A 20,836-nucleotide genomic window follows, 5' to 3' on the forward strand; every position below is an offset into this window, starting at 1 on the left:
ACATGATAAAGCCCACCAAAGCTAATCCAAACACACCAAAAACTGAGCTAAACAGAATCAAAACCTTCTAAAAACCGGCCAAAATATTTCAAAACCCGTCAAAACTAATCAAAACATTCCGAATACCCGCCAAAACATTCCAAATACCCGCCAAAATATTTTAAACCCCGCCAAAAGGAATCCAAACATTCCAAAACCTGCCAACACAATAAAAACAACTCAAGAGAATACAAAACATTCTAAAACCCAACCAAAACATTCCCGAAAACCCGACAAAACATCATAAAAACAAATCAAAACCAACCAAAATATTCCGAAAACCCGCCAAAATAATTTAGACCCACAAAACTCATCAAAACATTCAGAAAAAGTGCCAAAACATTAGAAAACCAGCCAGAACTGATCAAAACATTCCAAAAACTTGGCAAAACATCATAAAAACAAATCAAAACCAACCAAAACATTCCAAAAACCTGACAAAATAGTTTACAACCTGCCAAAACTGATCAAAACATTCTGAAAAGATGCCAAAATACTAGAAAACCAGTCAGAAGTGATCGAAACATTCAATAACTTGCCAAAACATAATCAAAACAAATGAAAGCAAACCAAAACATTCCAAATACCCGCCAAAATATTTTAAAACCCGCCAAAACGAATCCAAACGTTCCACAACCTGCCAAGACAATAAAAACAACACAAGAGAAAACAAAACATTCTAAAACACCACCAAAACATTCCGAAAACCCGCCAAAAGATCATCAAAACAAATCAAAACAAACCAAACAATAGGAGGAACACGGCAACATATTGGCAAGCAAGAGACGGAGAGCGCGGCACCTTCTAGGAGGCCAAGAAGGAAGCCGCACAACACCTGCACTGTGTCTGCAACTTTCAAACTGCTAGAAGCTAGTGGCTTGCCACTGGCCTGCCTCTTCAATTGCCATTAGCATTCCAATGGAAGCTATTCTTGGACAACTTTGCTCTGCTTGCTGCTAGTTCTGCCCCAGCCTACCATAGATAACCTTGCTCTTCCCTTGAGGCTCTGAGATGCCAAGAACTTGTCAACTTCAAAGGGCGGGCCGGGCTACATCTACTCAGCTGCCACAGTTTCTCCTTGCTAGACCTAGTGGGAAAGCATTTTGCTGAGATGCAGAAGGCAAGAAACGCAGAATACGGAGACGCGGAGCTGTCCCAAGTGCCGCTGCCAGGCGTCTTGCCGCAGAAGGAGCGCCCCGGAGCGCACCGCAACCGGCACCGTTGTCTCTGCGCAAAGAGCCAAAATATTTTCAAACCCGCCAAAACGAATCCAAAAATATTTTCAAACCCGCCAAAATAGAAAACCAGACAGAAGTGATCAATCCATTCGAAAAAACCTGACAAAACATGATAAAGCCCACCAAAGCTAATCCAAACACACCAAAAACTGGGCTAAACAGAATCAAAACCTTCTAAAAACCGGCCAAAATATTTCAAAACCCGTCAAAACTAATCAAAACATTCCGAATACCCGCCAAAACATTCCAAATACCCGCCAAAATATTTTAAACCCCGCCAAAAGGAATCCAAACATTCCAAAACCTGCCAACACAATAAAAACAACTCAAGAGAATACAAAACATTCTAAAACCCAACCAAAACATTCCCGAAAACCCGACAAAACATCATAAAAACAAATCAAAACCAACCAAAATATTCCGAAAACCCGCCAAAATAATTTAGACCCACAAAACTCATCAAAACATTCTGAAAAAATGCCAAAACATTAGAAAACCAGCCAGAACTGATCAAAACATTCAAAAAACTTGGCAAAACATCATAAAAACAAATCAAAACCAACCAAAACATTCCAAAAACCCGACAAAATAGTTTACAACCTGCCAAAACTGATCAAAACATTCTGAAAAGATGCCAAAATACTAGAAAACCAGTCAGAAGTGATCAAAACTTTCAATAACTTGCCAAAACATAATCAAAACAAATGAAAGCAAACCAAAACATTCCAAATACCCGCCAAAATATTTTAAAACCCGCCAAAACGAATCCAAACGTTCCACAACCTGCCAAGACAATAAAAACAACACAAGAGAAAACAAAACATTCTAAAACACCACCAAAACATTCCGAAAACCCGCCAAAAGATCATCAAAACAAATCAAAACAAACCAAACAATAGGAGGAACACGGCAACATATTGGCAAGCAAGAGACGGAGAGCGCGGCACCTTCTAGGAGGCCAAGAAAGAAGCCGCACAACACCTGCACTGTGTCTGCAACTTTCAAACTGCTAGAAGCTAGTGGCTTGCCACTGGCCTGCCTCTTCAATTGCCATTAGCATTCCAATGGAAGCTATTCTTGGACAACTTTGCTCTGCTTGCTGCTAGTTCTGCCCCAGCCTACCATAGATAACCTTGCTCTTCCCTTGAGGCTCTGAGATGCCAAGAACTTGTCAACTTCAAAGGGCGGGCCGGGCTACATCTACTCAGCTGCCACAGTTTCTCCTTGCTAGACCTAGTGGGAAAGCATTTTGCTGAGATGCAGAAGGCAAGAAACGCAGAATACAGAGACGCGGAGCTGTCCCAAGTGCCGCTGCCAGGCGTCTTTCCGCAGAAGGAGCGCCCCGGAGCGCACCGCAACCGGCACCGTCATCTCTGCGCAAAGAGCCAAAATATTTTCAAACCCGCCAAAACTAATCCAAAAATATTTTCAAACCCGCCAAAATAGAAAACCAGACAGAAGTGATCAATACATTCGAAAAAACCTGACAAAACATGATAAAGCCCACCAAAGCTAATCCAAACACACCAAAAACTGGGCTAAACAGAATCAAAACCTTCTAAAAACCGGCCAAAATATTTCAAAACCCGTCAAAACTAATCAAAACATTCCGAATACCCGCCAAAACATTCCAAATACCCGCCAAAATATTTTAAAACCCGCCAAAACGAATCCAAACGTTCCACAACCTGCCAAGACAATAAAAACAACACAAGAGAAAACAAAACATTCTAAAACACCACCAAAACATTCCGAAAACCCGCCAAAAGATCATCAAAACAAATCAAAACAAACCAAACAATAGGAGGAACACGGCAACATATTGGCAAGCAAGAGACTGAGAGCGCGGCACCTTCTAGGAGGCCAAGAAGGAAGCCGCACAACACCTGCACTGTGTCTGCAACTTTCAAACTGCTAGAAGCTAGTGTCTTGCCACTGGCCTGCCTCTTCAATTGCCATTAGCATTCCAATGGAAGCTATTCTTGGACAACTTTGCTCTGCTTGCTGCTAGTTCTGCCCCAGCCTACCATAGATAACCTTGCTCTTCCCTTGAGGCTCTGAGATGCCAAGAACTTGTCAACTTCAAAGGGCGGGCCGGGCTACATCTACTCAGCTGCCACAGTTTCTCCTTGCTAGACCTAGTGGGAAAGCATTTTGCTGAGATGCAGAAGGCAAGAAACGCAGAATACAGAGACGCGGAGCTGTCCCAAGTGCCGCTGCCAGGCGTCTTGCCGCAGAAGGAGCGCCCCGGAGCGCAACGCAACCGGCACCGTCATCTCTGCGCAAAGAGCCAAAATATTTTCAAACCCGCCAAAACTAATCCAAAAATATTTTCAAACCCGCCAAAATAGAAAACCAGACAGAAGTGATCAATACATTCGAAAAAACCTGACAAAACATGATAAAGCCCACCAAAGCTAATCCAAACACACCAAAAACTGGGCTAAACAGAATCAAAACCTTCTAAAAACCGGCCAAAATATTTCAAAACCAGTCAAAACTAATCAAAACATTCCGAATACCCGCCAAAACATTCCAAATACCCGCCAAAATATTTTAAAACCCGCCAAAACGAATCCAAACGTTCCACAACCTGCCAAGACAATAAAAACAACACAAGAGAAAACAAAACATTCTAAAACACCACCAAAACATTCCGAAAACCCGCCAAAACATCATCAAAACAAATCAAAACAAACCAAACAATAGGAGGAACACGGCAACATATTGGCAAGCAAGAGACGGAGAGCGCGGCACCTTCTAGGAGGCCAAGAAAGAAGCCGCACAACACCTGCACTGTGTCTGCAACTTTCAAACTGCTAGAAGCTAGTGGCTTGCCACTGGCCTGCCTCTTCAATTGCCATTAGCATTCCAATGGAAGCTATTCTTGGACAACTTTGCTCTGCTTGCTGCTAGTTCTGCCCCAGCCTACCATAGATAACCTTGCTCTTCCCTTGAGGCTCTGAGATGCCAAGAACTTGTCAACTTCAAAGGGCGGGCCGGGCTACATCTACTCAGCTGCCACAGTTTCTCCTTGCTAGACCTAGTGGGAAAGCATTTTGCTGAGATGCAGAAGGCAAGAAACGCAGAATACGGAGACGCGGAGCTGTCCCAAGTGCCGCTGCCAGGCGTCTTGCCGCAGAAGGAGCGCCCCGGAGCGCACCGCAACCGGCACCGTCGTCTCTGCGCAAAGAGCCAAAATATTTGAAAACCCGCCAAAACTCATCCAAAAATATTTTCAAACCCGCCAAAATAGAAAACCAGACAGAAGTGATCAATACATTCGAAAAAACCTGACAAAACATGATAAAGCCCACCAAAGCTAATCCAAACACACCAAAAACTGGGCTAAACAGAATCAAAACCTTCTAAAAACCGGCCAAAATATTTCAAAACCCGTCAAAACTAATCAAAACATTCCGAATACCCGCCAAAACATTCCAAATACCCGCCAAAATATTTTAAACCCCGCCAAAAGGAATCCAAACATTCCAAAACCTGCCAACACAATAAAAACAACTCAAGAGAATACAAAACATTCTAAAACCCAACCAAAACATTCCCGAAAACCCGACAAAACATCATAAAAACAAATCAAAACCAACCAAAATATTCCGAAAACCCGCCAAAATAATTTAGACCCACAAAACTCATCAAAACATTCTGAAAAAATGCCAAAACATTAGAAAACCAGCCAGAACTGATCAAAACATTCAAAAAACTTGGCAAAACATCATAAAAACAAATCAAAACCAACCAAAACATTCCAAAAACCCGACAAAATAGTTTACAACCTGCCAAAACTGATCAAAACATTCTGAAAAGATGCCAAAATACTAGAAAACCAGTCAGAAGTGATCAAAACTTTCAATAACTTGCCAAAACATAATCAAAACAAATGAAAGCAAACCAAAACATTCCAAATACCCGCCAAAATATTTTAAAACCCGCCAAAACGAATCCAAACGTTCCACAACCTGCCAAGACAATAAAAACAACACAAGAGAAAACAAAACATTCTAAAACACCACCAAAACATTCCGAAAACCCGCCAAAAGATCATCAAAACAAATCAAAACAAACCAAACAATAGGAGGAACACGGCAACATATTGGCAAGCAAGAGACGGAGAGCGCGGCACCTTCTAGGAGGCCAAGAAGGAAGCCGCACAACACCTGCACTGTGTCTGCAACTTTCAAACTGCTAGAAGCTAGTGGCTTGCCACTGGCCTGCCTCTTCAATTGCCATTAGCATTCCAATGGAAGCTATTCTTGGACAACTTTGCTCTGCTTGCTGCTAGTTCTGCCCCAGCCTACCATAGATAACCTTGCTCTTCCCTTGAGGCTCTGAGATGCCAAGAACTTGTCAACTTCAAAGGGCGGGCCGGGCTACATCTACTCAGCTGCCACAGTTTCTCCTTGCTAGACCTAGTGGGAAAGCATTTTGCTGAGATGCAGAAGGCAAGAAACGCAGAATACGGAGACGCGGAGCTGTCCCAAGTGCCGCTGCCAGGCGTCTTGCCGCAGAAGGAGCGCCCCGGAGCGCACCGCAACCGGCACCGTCATCTCTGCGCAAAGAGCCAAAATATTTGAAAACCCGCCAAAACTAATCCAAAAATATTTTCAAACCCGCCAAAATAGAAAACCAGACAGAAGTGATCAATACATTCGAAAAAACCTGACAAAACATGATAAAGCCCACCAAAGCTAATCCAAACACACCAAAAACTGGGCTAAACAGAATCAAAACCTTCTAAAAACCGGCCAAAATATTTCAAAACCCGTCAAAACTAATCAAAACATTCCGAATACCCGCCAAAACATTCCAAATACCCGCCAAAATATTTTAAACCCCGCCAAAAGGAATCCAAACATTCCAAAACCTGCCAACACAATAAAAACAACTCAAGAGAATACAAAACATTCTAAAACCCAACCAAAACATTCCCGAAAACCCGACAAAACATCATAAAAACAAATCAAAACCAACCAAAATATTCCGAAAGCCCGCCAAAATAATTTAGACCCACAAAACTCATCAAAACATTCTGAAAAAATGCCAAAACATTAGAAAACCAGCCAGAACTGATCAAAAAATTCAAAAAAATTGGCAAAACATCACAAAAACAAATCAAAACCAACCAAAACATTCCAAAAACCCGACAAAATAGTTTACAACCTGCCAAAACTGATCAAAACATTCTGAAAAGATGCCAAAATACTAGAAAACCAGTCAGAAGTGATCAAAACTTTCAATAACTTGCCAAAACATAATCAAAAAAAATGAAAGCAAACCAAAACATTCCAAATACCCGCCAAAATATTTTCAAACCCGCCAAAACTCATCCAAAAATATTTTCAAACCCGCCAAAATAGAAAACCAGACAGAAGTGATCAATACATTCGAAAAAACCTGACAAAACATGATAAAGCCCACCAAAGCTAATCCAAACACACCAAAAACTGGGCTAAACAGAATCAAAACCTTCTAAAAACCGGCCAAAATATTTCAAAACCCGTCAAAACTAATCAAAACATTCCGAATACCCGCCAAAACATTCCAAATACCCGCCAAAATATTTTAAACCCCGCCAAAAGGAATCCAAACATTCCAAAACCTGCCAACACAATAAAAACAACTCAAGAGAATACAAAACATTCTAAAACCCAACCAAAACATTCCCGAAAACCCGACAAAACATCATAAAAACAAATCAAAACCAACCAAAATATTCCGAAAACCCGCCAAAATAATTTAGACCCACAAAACTCATCAAAACATTCTGAAAAAATGCCAAAACATTAGAAAACCAGCCAGAACTGATCAAAACATTCAAAAAACTTGGCAAAACATCATAAAAACAAATCAAAACCAACCAAAACATTCCAAAAACCCGACAAAATAGTTTACAACCTGCCAAAACTGATCAAAACATTCTGAAAAGATGCCAAAATACTAGAAAACCAGTCAGAAGTGATCAAAACTTTCAATAACTTGCCAAAACATAATCAAAACAAATGAAAGCAAACCAAAACATTCCAAATACCCGCCAAAATATTTTAAAACCCGCCAAAACAAATCCAAACGTTCCACAACCTGCCAAGACAATAAAAACAACACAAGAGAAAACAAAACATTCTAAAACACCACCAAAACATTCCGAAAACCCGCCAAAAGATCATCAAAACAAATCAAAACAAACCAAACAATAGGAGGAACACGGCAACATATTGGCAAGCAAGAGACGGAGAGCGCGGCACCTTCTAGGAGGCCAAGAAAGAAGCCGCACAACACCTGCACTGTGTCTGCAACTTTCAAACTGCTAGAAGCTAGTGGCTTGCCACTGGCCTGCCTCTTCAATTGCCATTAGCATTCCAATGGAAGCTATTCTTGGACAACTTTGCTCTGCTTGCTGCTAGTTCTGCCCCAGCCTACCATAGATAACCTTGCTCTTCCCTTGAGGCTCTGAGATGCCAAGAACTTGTCAACTTCAAAGGGCGGGCCGGGCTACATCTACTCAGCTGCCACAGTTTCTCCTTGCTAGACCTAGTGGGAAAGCATTTTGCTGAGATGCAGAAGGCAAGAAACGCAGAATACAGAGACGCGGAGCTGTCCCAAGTGCCGCTGCCAGGCGTCTTTCCGCAGAAGGAGCGCCCCGGAGCGCACCGCAACCGGCACCGTCATCTCTGCGCAAAGAGCCAAAATATTTTCAAACCCGCCAAAACTAATCCAAAAATATTTTCAAACCCGCCAAAATAGAAAACCAGACAGAAGTGATCAATACATTCGAAAAAACCTGACAAAACATGATAAAGCCCACCAAAGCTAATCCAAACACACCAAAAACTGGGCTAAACAGAATCAAAACCTTCTAAAAACCGGCCAAAATATTTCAAAACCCGTCAAAACTAATCAAAACATTCCGAATACCCGCCAAAACATTCCAAATACCCGCCAAAATATTTTAAAACCCGCCAAAACGAATCCAAACGTTCCACAACCTGCCAAGACAATAAAAACAACACAAGAGAAAACAAAACATTCTAAAACACCACCAAAACATTCCGAAAACCCGCCAAAAGATCATCAAAACAAATCAAAACAAACCAAACAATAGGAGGAACACGGCAACATATTGGCAAGCAAGAGACTGAGAGCGCGGCACCTTCTAGGAGGCCAAGAAGGAAGCCGCACAACACCTGCACTGTGTCTGCAACTTTCAAACTGCTAGAAGCTAGTGTCTTGCCACTGGCCTGCCTCTTCAATTGCCATTAGCATTCCAATGGAAGCTATTCTTGGACAACTTTGCTCTGCTTGCTGCTAGTTCTGCCCCAGCCTACCATAGATAACCTTGCTCTTCCCTTGAGGCTCTGAGATGCCAAGAACTTGTCAACTTCAAAGGGCGGGCCGGGCTACATCTACTCAGCTGCCACAGTTTCTCCTTGCTAGACCTAGTGGGAAAGCATTTTGCTGAGATGCAGAAGGCAAGAAACGCAGAATACAGAGACGCGGAGCTGTCCCAAGTGCCGCTGCCAGGCGTCTTGCCGCAGAAGGAGCGCCCCGGAGCGCAACGCAACCGGCACCGTCATCTCTGCGCAAAGAGCCAAAATATTTTCAAACCCGCCAAAACTAATCCAAAAATATTTTCAAACCCGCCAAAATAGAAAACCAGACAGAAGTGATCAATACATTCGAAAAAACCTGACAAAACATGATAAAGCCCACCAAAGCTAATCCAAACACACCAAAAACTGGGCTAAACAGAATCAAAACCTTCTAAAAACCGGCCAAAATATTTCAAAACCAGTCAAAACTAATCAAAACATTCCGAATACCCGCCAAAACATTCCAAATACCCGCCAAAATATTTTAAAACCCGCCAAAACGAATCCAAACGTTCCACAACCTGCCAAGACAATAAAAACAACACAAGAGAAAACAAAACATTCTAAAACACCACCAAAACATTCCGAAAACCCGCCAAAACATCATCAAAACAAATCAAAACAAACCAAACAATAGGAGGAACACGGCAACATATTGGCAAGCAAGAGACGGAGAGCGCGGCACCTTCTAGGAGGCCAAGAAAGAAACCGCACAACACCTGCACTGTGTCTGCAACTTTCAAACTGCTAGAAGCTAGTGGCTTGCCACTGGCCTGCCTCTTCAATTGCCATTAGCATTCCAATGGAAGCTATTCTTGGACAACTTTGCTCTGCTTGCTGCTAGTTCTGCCCCAGCCTACCATAGATAACCTTGCTCTTCCCTTGAGGCTCTGAGATGCCAAGAACTTGTCAACTTCAAAGGGCGGGCCGGGCTACATCTACTCAGCTGCCACAGTTTCTCCTTGCTAGACCTAGTGGGAAAGCATTTTGCTGAGATGCAGAAGGCAAGAAACGCAGAATACGGAGACGCGGAGCTGTCCCAAGTGCCGCTGCCAGGCGTCTTGCCGCAGAAGGAGCGCCCCGGAGCGCACCGCAACCGGCACCGTCGTCTCTGCGCAAAGAGCCAAAATATTTTCAAACCCGCCAAAACTCATCCAAAAATATTTTCAAACCCGCCAAAATAGAAAACCAGACAGAAGTGATCAATACATTCGAAAAAACCTGACAAAACATGATAAAGCCCACCAAAGCTAATCCAAACACACCAAAAACTGGGCTAAACAGAATCAAAACCTTCTAAAAACCGGCCAAAATATTTCAAAACCCGTCAAAACTAATCAAAACATTCCGAATACCCGCCAAAACATTCCAAATACCCGCCAAAATATTTTAAACCCCGCCAAAAGGAATCCAAACATTCCAAAACCTGCCAACACAATAAAAACAACTCAAGAGAATACAAAACATTCTAAAACCCAACCAAAACATTCCCGAAAACCCGACAAAACATCATAAAAACAAATCAAAACCAACCAAAATATTCCGAAAACCCGCCAAAATAATTTAGACCCACAAAACTCATCAAAACATTCTGAAAAAATGCCAAAACATTAGAAAACCAGCCAGAACTGATCAAAACATTCAAAAAACTTGGCAAAACATCATAAAAACAAATCAAAACCAACCAAAACATTCCAAAAACCCGACAAAATAGTTTACAACCTGCCAAAACTGATCAAAACATTCTGAAAAGATGCCAAAATACTAGAAAACCAGTCAGAAGTGATCAAAACTTTCAATAACTTGCCAAAACATAATCAAAACAAATGAAAGCAAACCAAAACATTCCAAATACCCGCCAAAATATTTTAAAACCCGCCAAAACGAATCCAAACGTTCCACAACCTGCCAAGACAATAAAAACAACACAAGAGAAAACAAAACATTCTAAAACACCACCAAAACATTCCGAAAACCCGCCAAAAGATCATCAAAACAAATCAAAACAAACCAAACAATAGGAGGAACACGGCAACATATTGGCAAGCAAGAGACGGAGAGCGCGGCACCTTCTAGGAGGCCAAGAAGGAAGCCGCACAACACCTGCACTGTGTCTGCAACTTTCAAACTGCTAGAAGCTAGTGGCTTGCCACTGGCCTGCCTCTTCAATTGCCATTAGCATTCCAATGGAAGCTATTCTTGGACAACTTTGCTCTGCTTGCTGCTAGTTCTGCCCCAGCCTACCATAGATAACCTTGCTCTTCCCTTGAGGCTCTGAGATGCCAAGAACTTGTCAACTTCAAAGGGCGGGCCGGGCTACATCTACTCAGCTGCCACAGTTTCTCCTTGCTAGACCTAGTGGGAAAGCATTTTGCTGAGATGCAGAAGGCAAGAAACGCAGAATACGGAGACGCGGAGCTGTCCCAAGTGCCGCTGCCAGGCGTCTTGCCGCAGAAGGAGCGCCCCGGAGCGCACCGCAACCGGCACCGTCATCTCTGCGCAAAGAGCCAAAATATTTGAAAACCCGCCAAAACTAATCCAAAAATATTTTCAAACCCGCCAAAATAGAAAACCAGACAGAAGTGATCAATACATTCGAAAAAACCTGACAAAACATGATAAAGCCCACCAAAGCTAATCCAAACACACCAAAACCTGGGCTAAACAGAATCAAAACCTTCTAAAAACCGGCCAAAATATTTCAAAACCCGTCAAAACTAATCAAAACATTCCGAATACCCGCCAAAACATTCCAAATACCCGCCAAAATATTTTAAACCCCGCCAAAAGGAATCCAAACATTCCAAAACCTGCCAACACAATAAAAACAACTCAAGAGAATACAAAACATTCTAAAACCCAACCAAAACATTCCCGAAAACCCGACAAAACATCATAAAAACAAATCAAAACCAACCAAAATATTCCGAAAGCCCGCCAAAATAATTTAGACCCACAAAACTCATCAAAACATTCTGAAAAAATGCCAAAACATTAGAAAACCAGCCAGAACTGATCAAAAAATTCAAAAAAATTGGCAAAACATCACAAAAACAAATCAAAACCAACCAAAACATTCCAAAAACCCGACAAAATAGTTTACAACCTGCCAAAACTGATCAAAACATTCTGAAAAGATGCCAAAATACTAGAAAACCAGTCAGAAGTGATCAAAACTTTCAATAACTTGCCAAAACATAATCAAAAAAAATGAAAGCAAACCAAAACATTCCAAATACCCGCCAAAATATTTGAAAACCCGCCAAAACTCATCCAAAAATATTTTCAAACCCGCCAAAATAGAAAACCAGACAGAAGTGATCAATACATTCGAAAAAACCTGACAAAACATGATAAAGCCCACCAAAGCTAATCCAAACACACCAAAAACTGGGCTAAACAGAATCAAAACCTTCTAAAAACCGGCCAAAATATTTCAAAACCCGTCAAAACTAATCAAAACATTCCGAATACCCGCCAAAACATTCCAAATACCCGCCAAAATATTTTAAACCCCGCCAAAAGGAATCCAAACATTCCAAAACCTGCCAACACAATAAAAACAACTCAAGAGAATACAAAACATTCTAAAACCCAACCAAAACATTCCCGAAAACCCGACAAAACATCATAAAAACAAATCAAAACCAACCAAAATATTCCGAAAACCCGCCAAAATAATTTAGACCCACAAAACTCATCAAAACATTCTGAAAAAATGCCAAAACATTAGAAAACCAGCCAGAACTGATCAAAACATTCAAAAAACTTGGCAAAACATCATAAAAACAAATCAAAACCAACCAAAACATTCAAAAAACCCGACAAAATAGTTTACAACCTGCCAAAACTGATCAAAACATTCTGAAAAGATGCCAAAATACTAGAAAACCAGTCAGAAGTGATCAAAACTTTCAATAACTTGCCAAAACATAATCAAAACAAATGAAAGCAAACCAAAACATTCCAAATACCCGCCAAAATATTTTAAAACCCGCCAAAACGAATCCAAACGTTCCACAACCTGCCAAGACAATAAAAACAACACAAGAGAAAACAAAACATTCTAAAACACCACCAAAACATTCCGAAAACCCGCCAAAAGATCATCAAAACAAATCAAAACAAACCAAACAATAGGAGGAACACGGCAACATATTGGCAAGCAAGAGACGGAGAGCGCGGCACCTACTAGGAGGCCAAGAAGGAAGCCGCACAACACCTGCACTGTGTCTGCAACTTTCAAACTGCTAGAAGCTAGTGGCTTGCCACTGGCCTGCCTCTTCAATTGCCATTAGCATTCCAATGGAAGCTATTCTTGGACAACTTTGCTCTGCTTGCTGCTAGTTCTGCCCCAGCCTACCATAGATAACCTTGCTCTTCCCTTGAGGCTCTGAGATGCCAAGAACTTGTCAACTTCAAAGGGCGGGCCGGGCTACATCTACTCAGCTGCCACAGTTTCTCCTTGCTAGACCTAGTGGGAAAGCATTTTGCTGAGATGCAGAAGGCAAGAAACGCAGAATACGGAGACGCGGAGCTGTCCCAAGTGCCGCTGCCAGGCGTCTTGCCGCAGAAGGAGCGCCCCGGAGCGCACCGCAACCGGCACCGTCGTCTCTGCGCAAAGAGCCAAAATATTTGAAAACCTGCCAAAACTCATCCAAAAATATTTTCAAACCCGCCAAAATAGAAAACCAGACAGAAGTGATCAATACATTCGAAAAAACCTGACAAAACATGATAAAGCCCACCAAAGCTAATCCAAACACACCAAAAACTGGGCTAAACAGAATCAAAACCTTCTAAAAACCGGCCAAAATATTTCAAAACCCGTCAAAACTAATCAAAACATTCCGAATACCCGCCAAAACATTCCAAATACCCGCCAAAATATTTTAAACCCCGCCAAAAGGAATCCAAACATTCCAAAACCTGCCAACACAATAAAAACAACTCAAGAGAATACAAAACATTCTAAAACCCAACCAAAACATTCCCGAAAACCCGACAAAACATCATAAAAACAAATCAAAACCAACCAAAATATTCCGAAAACCCGCCAAAATAATTTAGACCCACAAAACTCATCAAAACATTCTGAAAAAATGCCAAAACATTAGAAAACCAGCCAGAACTGATCAAAACATTCCAAAAACTTGGCAAAACATCATAAAAACAAATCAAAACCAACCAAAACATTCCAAAAACCCGACAAAATAGTTTACAACCTGCCAAAACTGATCAAAACATTCTGAAAAGATGCCAAAATACTAGAAAACCAGTCAGAAGTGATCAAAACTTTCAATAACTTGCCAAAACATAATCAAAACAAATGAAAGCAAACCAAAACATTCCAAATACCCGCCAAAATATTTTAAAACCCGCCAAAACGAATCCAAACGTTCCACAACCTGCCAAGACAATAAAAACAACACAAGAGAAAACAAAACATTCTAAAACACCACCAAAACATTCCGAAAACCCGCCAAAAGATCATCAAAACAAATCAAAACAAACCAAACAATAGGAGGAACACGGCAACATATTGGCAAGCAAGAGACGGAGAGCGCGGCACCTTCTAGGAGGCCAAGAAAGAAGCCGCACAACACCTGCACTGTGTCTGCAACTTTCAAACTGCTAGAAGCTAGTGGCTTGCCACTGGCCTGCCTCTTCAATTGCCATTAGCATTCCAATGGAAGCTATTCTTGGACAACTTTGCTCTGCTTGCTGCTAGTTCTGCCCCAGCCTACCATAGATAACCTTGCTCTTCCCTTGAGGCTCTGAGATGCCAAGAACTTGTCAACTTCAAAGGGCGGGCCGGGCTACATCTACTCAGCTGCCACAGTTTCTCCTTGCTAGACCTAGTGGGAAAGCATTTTGCTGAGATGCAGAGGGCAAGAAACGCAGAATACGGAGACGCGGAGCTGTCCCAAGTGCCGCTGCCAGGCGTCTTGCCGCAGAAGGAGCGCCCCGGAGCGCACCGCAACCGGCACCGTCGTCTCTGCGCAAAGAGCCAAAATATTTGAAAACCCGCCAAAACTCATCCAAAAATATTTTCAAACCCGCCAAAATAGAAAACCAGACAGAAGTGATCAATACATTCGAAAAAACCTGACAAAACATGATAAAGCCCACCAAAGCTAATCCAAACACACCAAAAACTGGGCTAAACAGAATCAAAACAAATCAAAACAAACCTAAACCTTTTAAAAACCGGCCAAAATATTTCAAAACCCGTCAAAACTAATCAAAACATTCCGAATACCCGCCAAAACATTCCAAATACCCGCCAAAATATTTTAAAACCCGCCAAAACACATCCAAACATTCCTAAACCTGCCAACACAATATAAACAAAACAAGAGAATACAAAACATTATAAAACCCAACCAAAACATTCCGAAAACCCGCCAAAACATCATAAAAACAAATCAAAACCAACCAAAATATACCAAAAACCAGCTAAAATATTCCAAAAACCGGCAAAACTTAATAAAAACAAAACTAAGGCAAAGAAAACATTCTTAAAACACACCAAGTATTTCAAAACCCGTCATAAGTCATCAAAATATTCTAAAACCCAGTCAAACAAAAAAAAAACTGCCAAAACATGAGAAAGCCCACAAAAACTGATCCAAACACACTGAATCTAGGCAAAGTTTTAGAAAAACAAAACAAATCAAAACATTCTAAAAACCCAACAAGAACATTTCTAACCTTGCCAAATTAATCAAAACATTCTAAAACTCCCCCATATCATATTACAAACTAATCAAAATCAACCAAAGCATTACAAAAAGACATCTAAACATTCCAGAAACCCGCCATAATATTCTAGAATCCCCAAAAACTGATCAAAATATTGTGAAAACCCGACAACACAGGAAAAAACTCAGCAAAACTAATCAAAATATAATAAAGAACAATCTAAACAAATCGCGTGGGAAGCCATGATCTTGTAGCAGTTAGAAAGCCGTAGAGCCCGGGTGTTGTGCGGCTTCACTCTTCGCATCCTAGAAAGTACCGCGCTCTCCGTCTCTCGGATGCGATCAAGCGGCTCTTCGCGCAGACAGCACTGTGCCGCTCACTGTGCGCTCCGGAGCTCTGTTTCTGCCGAAAGACGCCTGGCAGGGGCACTTAACTTCGGACAGCTCCGTATCTCCGTTTTCTGCATTTCTTGTCTTCTGCGTCTCAGCAAAATGCTTTTCCACTGTGTCTAGCAAGGAGAAACTGTGCCAGCACAGTATACGTCCCCGGACTTGTATTCTCAATTCCCGAATTCTCGGCATCTCAGAAACTAAAGGGAAGAGCAAGGTTATCTATGGTGGGCTGGGGCAGAACTAGTAGCAAGCAGAGCAAAGTTGTCCAAGAATACCTTCCGTTCGGATGCTAATGGCAATTGAAGAGGCAGGCGAGTGCTAAGCCTTGAAATTCTAGCAGTTAGAGAGCTGCGGACACAGTCCGGCTGTTGTGCGGCTTCACTCTTCGCATCCTAGAAAGTACCGCGCTCTCCGTCTCTCGGATGCGATCAAGCGGCTCTTCGCGCAGACAGCACTGTGCCGCTCACTGTGCGCTCCGGAGCTCTGTTTCTGCCGAAAGACGCCTGGCAGCGGCACTTAACTTCGGACAGCTCCGTATCTCCGTTTTCTGCATTTCTTGTCTTCTGCGTCTCAGCAAAATGCTTTTCCACTGTGTCTAGCAAGGAGAAATTGTGCCAGCACAGTATACGTCCCCGGACTTGTGTTCTCAATTCCCGAATTCTCGGTATCTCAGGAACTGAAGGGAAGAGCAAGGTTATCTATGGTGGGCTGGGGCAGAACTAGAAGCAAGCAGAGCAAAGTTGTCCAAGAATACCTTCCGTTCGGATGCTAATGGCAATTGAAGAGGCAGGCGAGTGCTAAGCCTTGAAATTCTAGCAGTTAGAAAGCTGCGGACACAGTCCGGGTGTTGTGCGGCTTCACTCTTCGCATGCTAGAAAGTACCGCGCTCTCCGTCTCTCGGATGCGATCAAGCGGCTCTTCGCGCAGACAGCACTGTGCCGCTCACTGTGCGCTCCGGAGCTCTGTTTCTGCCGAAAGACGCCTGGCAGGGGCACTTAACTTCGGACAGCTCCGTATCTCCGTTTTCTGCATTTCTTGTCTTCTGCGTCTCAGCAAAATGCTTTTCCACTGTGTCTAGCAAGGAGAAACTGTGCCAGCACAGTATACGTCCCCGGACTTGTATTCTCAATTCCCGAATTCTCGGCATCTCAGAAACTAAAGGGAAGAGCAAGGTTATCTATGGTGGGCTGGGGCAGAACTAGTAGCAAGCAGAGCAAAGTTGTCCAAGAATACCTTCCGTTCGGATGCTAATGGCAATTGAAGAGGCAGGCGAGTGCTAAGCCTTGAAATTCTAGCAGTTAGAAAGCTGCGGACACAGTCCGGGTGTTGTGCGGCTTCACTCTTCGCATCCTAGAAAGTACCGCGCTCTCCGTCTCTCGGATGCGATCAAGCGGCTCTTCGCGCAGACAGCACTGTGCCGCTCACTGTGCGCTCCGGAGCTCTGTTTCTGCCGAAAGACGCCTGGCAGGGGCACTTAACTTCGGACAGCTCCGTATCTCCGTTTTCTGCATTTCTTGTCTTCTGCGTCTCAGCAAAATGCTTTTCCACTGTGTCTAGCAAGGAGAAACTGTGCCAGCACAGTATACGTCCCCGGACTTGTATTCTCAATTCCCGAATTCTCGGCATCTCAGAAACTAAAGGGAAGAGCAAGGTTATCTATGGTGGGCTGGGGCAGAACTAGTAGCAAGCAGAGCAAAGTTGTCCAAGAATACCTTCCGTTCGGATGCTAATGGCAATTGAAGAGGCAGGCGAGTGCTAAGCCTTGAAATTCTAGCAGTTAGAAAGCTGCGGACACAGTCCGGCTGTTGTGCGGCTTCACTCTTCGCATCCTAGAAGGTACCGCGCTCTCCGTCTCTCGGATGCGATCAAGCGGCTCTTCGCGCAGACAGCACTGTGCCGCTCACTGTGCGCTCCGGAGCTCTGTTTCTGCCGAAAGACGCCTGGCAGCGGCACTTAACTTCGGACAGCTCCGTATCTCCGTTTTCTGCATTTCTTGTCTTCTGCGTCTCAGCAAAATGCTTTTCCACTGTGTCTAGCAAGGAGAAACTGTGCCAGCACAGTATACGTCCCCGGACTTGTATTCTCAATTCCCGAATTCTCGGCATCTCAGAAACTAAAGGGAAGAGCAAGGTTATCTATGGTGGGCTGGGGCAGAACTAGAAGCAAGCAGAGCAAAGTTGTCCAAGAATACCTTCCGTTCGGATGCTAATGGCAATTGAAGAGGCAGGCGAGTGCTAAGCCTTGAAATTCTAGCAGTTAGAAAGCTGCGGACACAGTCCGGGTGTTGTGCGGCTTCACTCTTCGCATCGTAGAAGGTGGCGTGCTCTCCGTCTCTCGGATGCCATCTAGCGGGTGTTTGCGCAGAGAGCGCTGGTGCTGATCGCGGTTCTAAATATTTTTGTGGGTTTTTGGGATGTTTTGGTTCGTTTTTGTGTAGTTTTGGAGAGTTTTGGAATATTTCGGTTCCTTTCGGCGTGTTTTTAAATATTTTGCCCGGATTTTTAAAATGTTTTTATTTGTTTTTATTATTTTTTGGCAAGGTTTTTGTGTGTTTTGATCAGTCCTGGCTGGTTTTCTAGTATTTTGGCGTGTTTTCCAAATGTTTTGATCACTTTTGGCGGGTTCTAAACTATTTTGGATTGTTTTAATTTGTTTGGATTTGTTTTTCTTATGTTTTGGTGGGTTCTTGGAAATGTTTGGTTCATTTTTGCGTATTTTTAAGTATTTTAGCGGGTTTTTGGAATATTTTGGTTTGCATTGATTTTCTTTTTAATGTTTTGACGGATTTTTTGAATGTTTTTTGCGTCTATTGGGAATGTTGTGATCAGTTTCGGCGGGTGTATTAACATTTTGGCAGGTTTTTGGAATGTTTTGATTTGTTTTGATTTTTTTTACAATATTTCAGCTGGTTTGGGAAATTTTGATTACTTTTGATTTGTTTTACAATATTTTGCCCGGTGTTTGGAATTTCTTGGTTTGTTTTGATTTGTTTTTATAAAGTTTTTGGAAAATTTTGATTCGTTTTGGCGAGTTTTAAAATAATTTGGGGGCTTAAAATAATTTGGCGAGTTTTTACAATGTTTTAGCTGGTTTTGATTTGTTTTTATTATGTTTTGGCAAGCTTTTTGAAATATTTGGATCAGTTCTGGCTGGTTCTCTAGTATTTTGGCATCTATTCAGAATGTTTTGATCGGTTTTGGCGGGATTTAATATATTTTGGCAGGTTTTTAGAATATTTTGTTTGGTTTTCCTATATCTTTATTATGTTTTGGAGGGCTTTTAGAATGTTTAGATTACTTTGGGGGGGTTTTTCGGATTTTTTTGGGTGGTTTTGATTTGTTTTTTTTATGTTTAGTCATGTTTTTGGTGTGTTTGGATTAGTTTTGGTGGGCTTTATCATGTTTTGGCGGATTTTTTGAATGTTTTATTCACTTCTGACTAATTTTATAATATTTTGGCAGGTTTTCAGTATGTTTTGACCAGTTTTTGGGGAGTTCTAAAATATTTTGGCTAGTGTGTGGAATGTTTTTTTGTTTAGATTTGTGTTATGTTTTGGTATGTTTTCGTAAAGTTTTGATTCGTTTTTCTGGCTTTAAAATATTTTGGCAGGTTTTTAGAATGTTTTGGTTTGTTTAGATTTGTTTTTATTATGTTTTGGCATGTTTTTTGTATGTTTTGATCAGTTCTGGCTGGTTTTATAGTATTTTTGGTTTTCTTTTCAATATATTTTGATCAGTTTTGGAGGATTTTAAAACATTTTAGTAGGTTTTTAGAATGTTTTGGTTGGTTTTAATTTGTTTTTTGAATGTTTTGGCCAGTTTTTTGAAAGTTTTGATCACTTCTAACTGGTTTTCTGGCGTTTTGGTGTCTTTTCAGAATATTTGGTCAGTTTTGGCAGGTTCTAAAAATTTGGCAGGTTTTTGGAATGTTTTGATATGTTTTGATTTGTTTTTATTATGTTTTGGTGGGTTTTCAGACTATTTTGGTGGGGTTTTACAATGTTTTGTTTTCTCTTGTGTTGTTTTAATTGTGTTAGCAGGTTTTGGAAAATTTTGATTTGATTTGGCGGATTTTTATTATGTTTTATCGGGGTTTCAAAAAGTTTTCATCACTTCTGTCTGGTTTTATAATATTTTGGTGGGTTTTGGAACGTTTTGATTTGTTTTTGGCGGGTTTTAAAATGTTTTGGCAGGTTTTTTGAATGTTTTGGTTGGTCTTGACTTGTTTTGACAATGTTTTGGCGAGTTTTTTGAATGTTTTGATCAGTTCTGCTGGTTTGACAATATTTAGTCATATTTTGGAATGTTTCCGTTTGTTGAGATTTGTTTTTAGTATGTTTTTGAAGTTATTGCATGTTTTGATCACTTCTGACTGGTTTTATAATATTTTGGCATCTTTTCAGAATGTTTTGATCAGTTTTGGCAGGTTGTAAACTATTTTGTCGGGTTTTTGGAATGTTTTGGTTGGTTTTGATTTGTTTTTATGATGTTTTGCCAAGTTTTTTGAATGTTTTGATCAGTTCTGGCTGGTTTTCTAATGTTTTGGCATTTTTTCAGAATGTTTTGATGAGTTTTGTGGGTCTAAATTATTTTGGCGGGTATTCGGAAGGTTTTGATTTGTTTTGACGGGTTTTGAAATATTTTGGCCGGTTTTTAGAACGTTTAGATTTGTTTTGATTCTGTTTAGCCCAGTTTTTGGTGTGTTTGGATTAGCTTTGGTGGGCTTTATCATGTTTTGTCAGGTTTTTTCGAATGTATTGATCACTTCTGTCTGGTTTTCTATTTTGGCGGGTTTGAAAATATTTTTGGATGAGTTTTGGCGGGTTTTCAAATATTTTGGCTCTTTGCGCAGAGACGACGGTGCCGGTTGCGGTGCGCTCCGGGGCGCTCCTTCTGCGGAAAGACGCCTGGCAGCGGCACTTGGGACAGCTCCGCGTCTCCGTATTCTGCGTTTCTTGCCTTCTGCATCTCAGCAAAATGCTTTCCCACTAGGTCTAGCAAGGAGAAACTGTGGCAGCTGAGTAGATGTAGCCCGGCCCGCCCTTTGAAGTTGACAAGTTCTTGGCATCTCAGAGCCT

Source organism: Passer domesticus, chromosome 7, assembly GCF_036417665.1.
Source record: "Passer domesticus isolate bPasDom1 chromosome 7, bPasDom1.hap1, whole genome shotgun sequence".
Lineage (NCBI taxonomy): Eukaryota > Metazoa > Chordata > Aves > Passeriformes > Passeridae > Passer > Passer domesticus.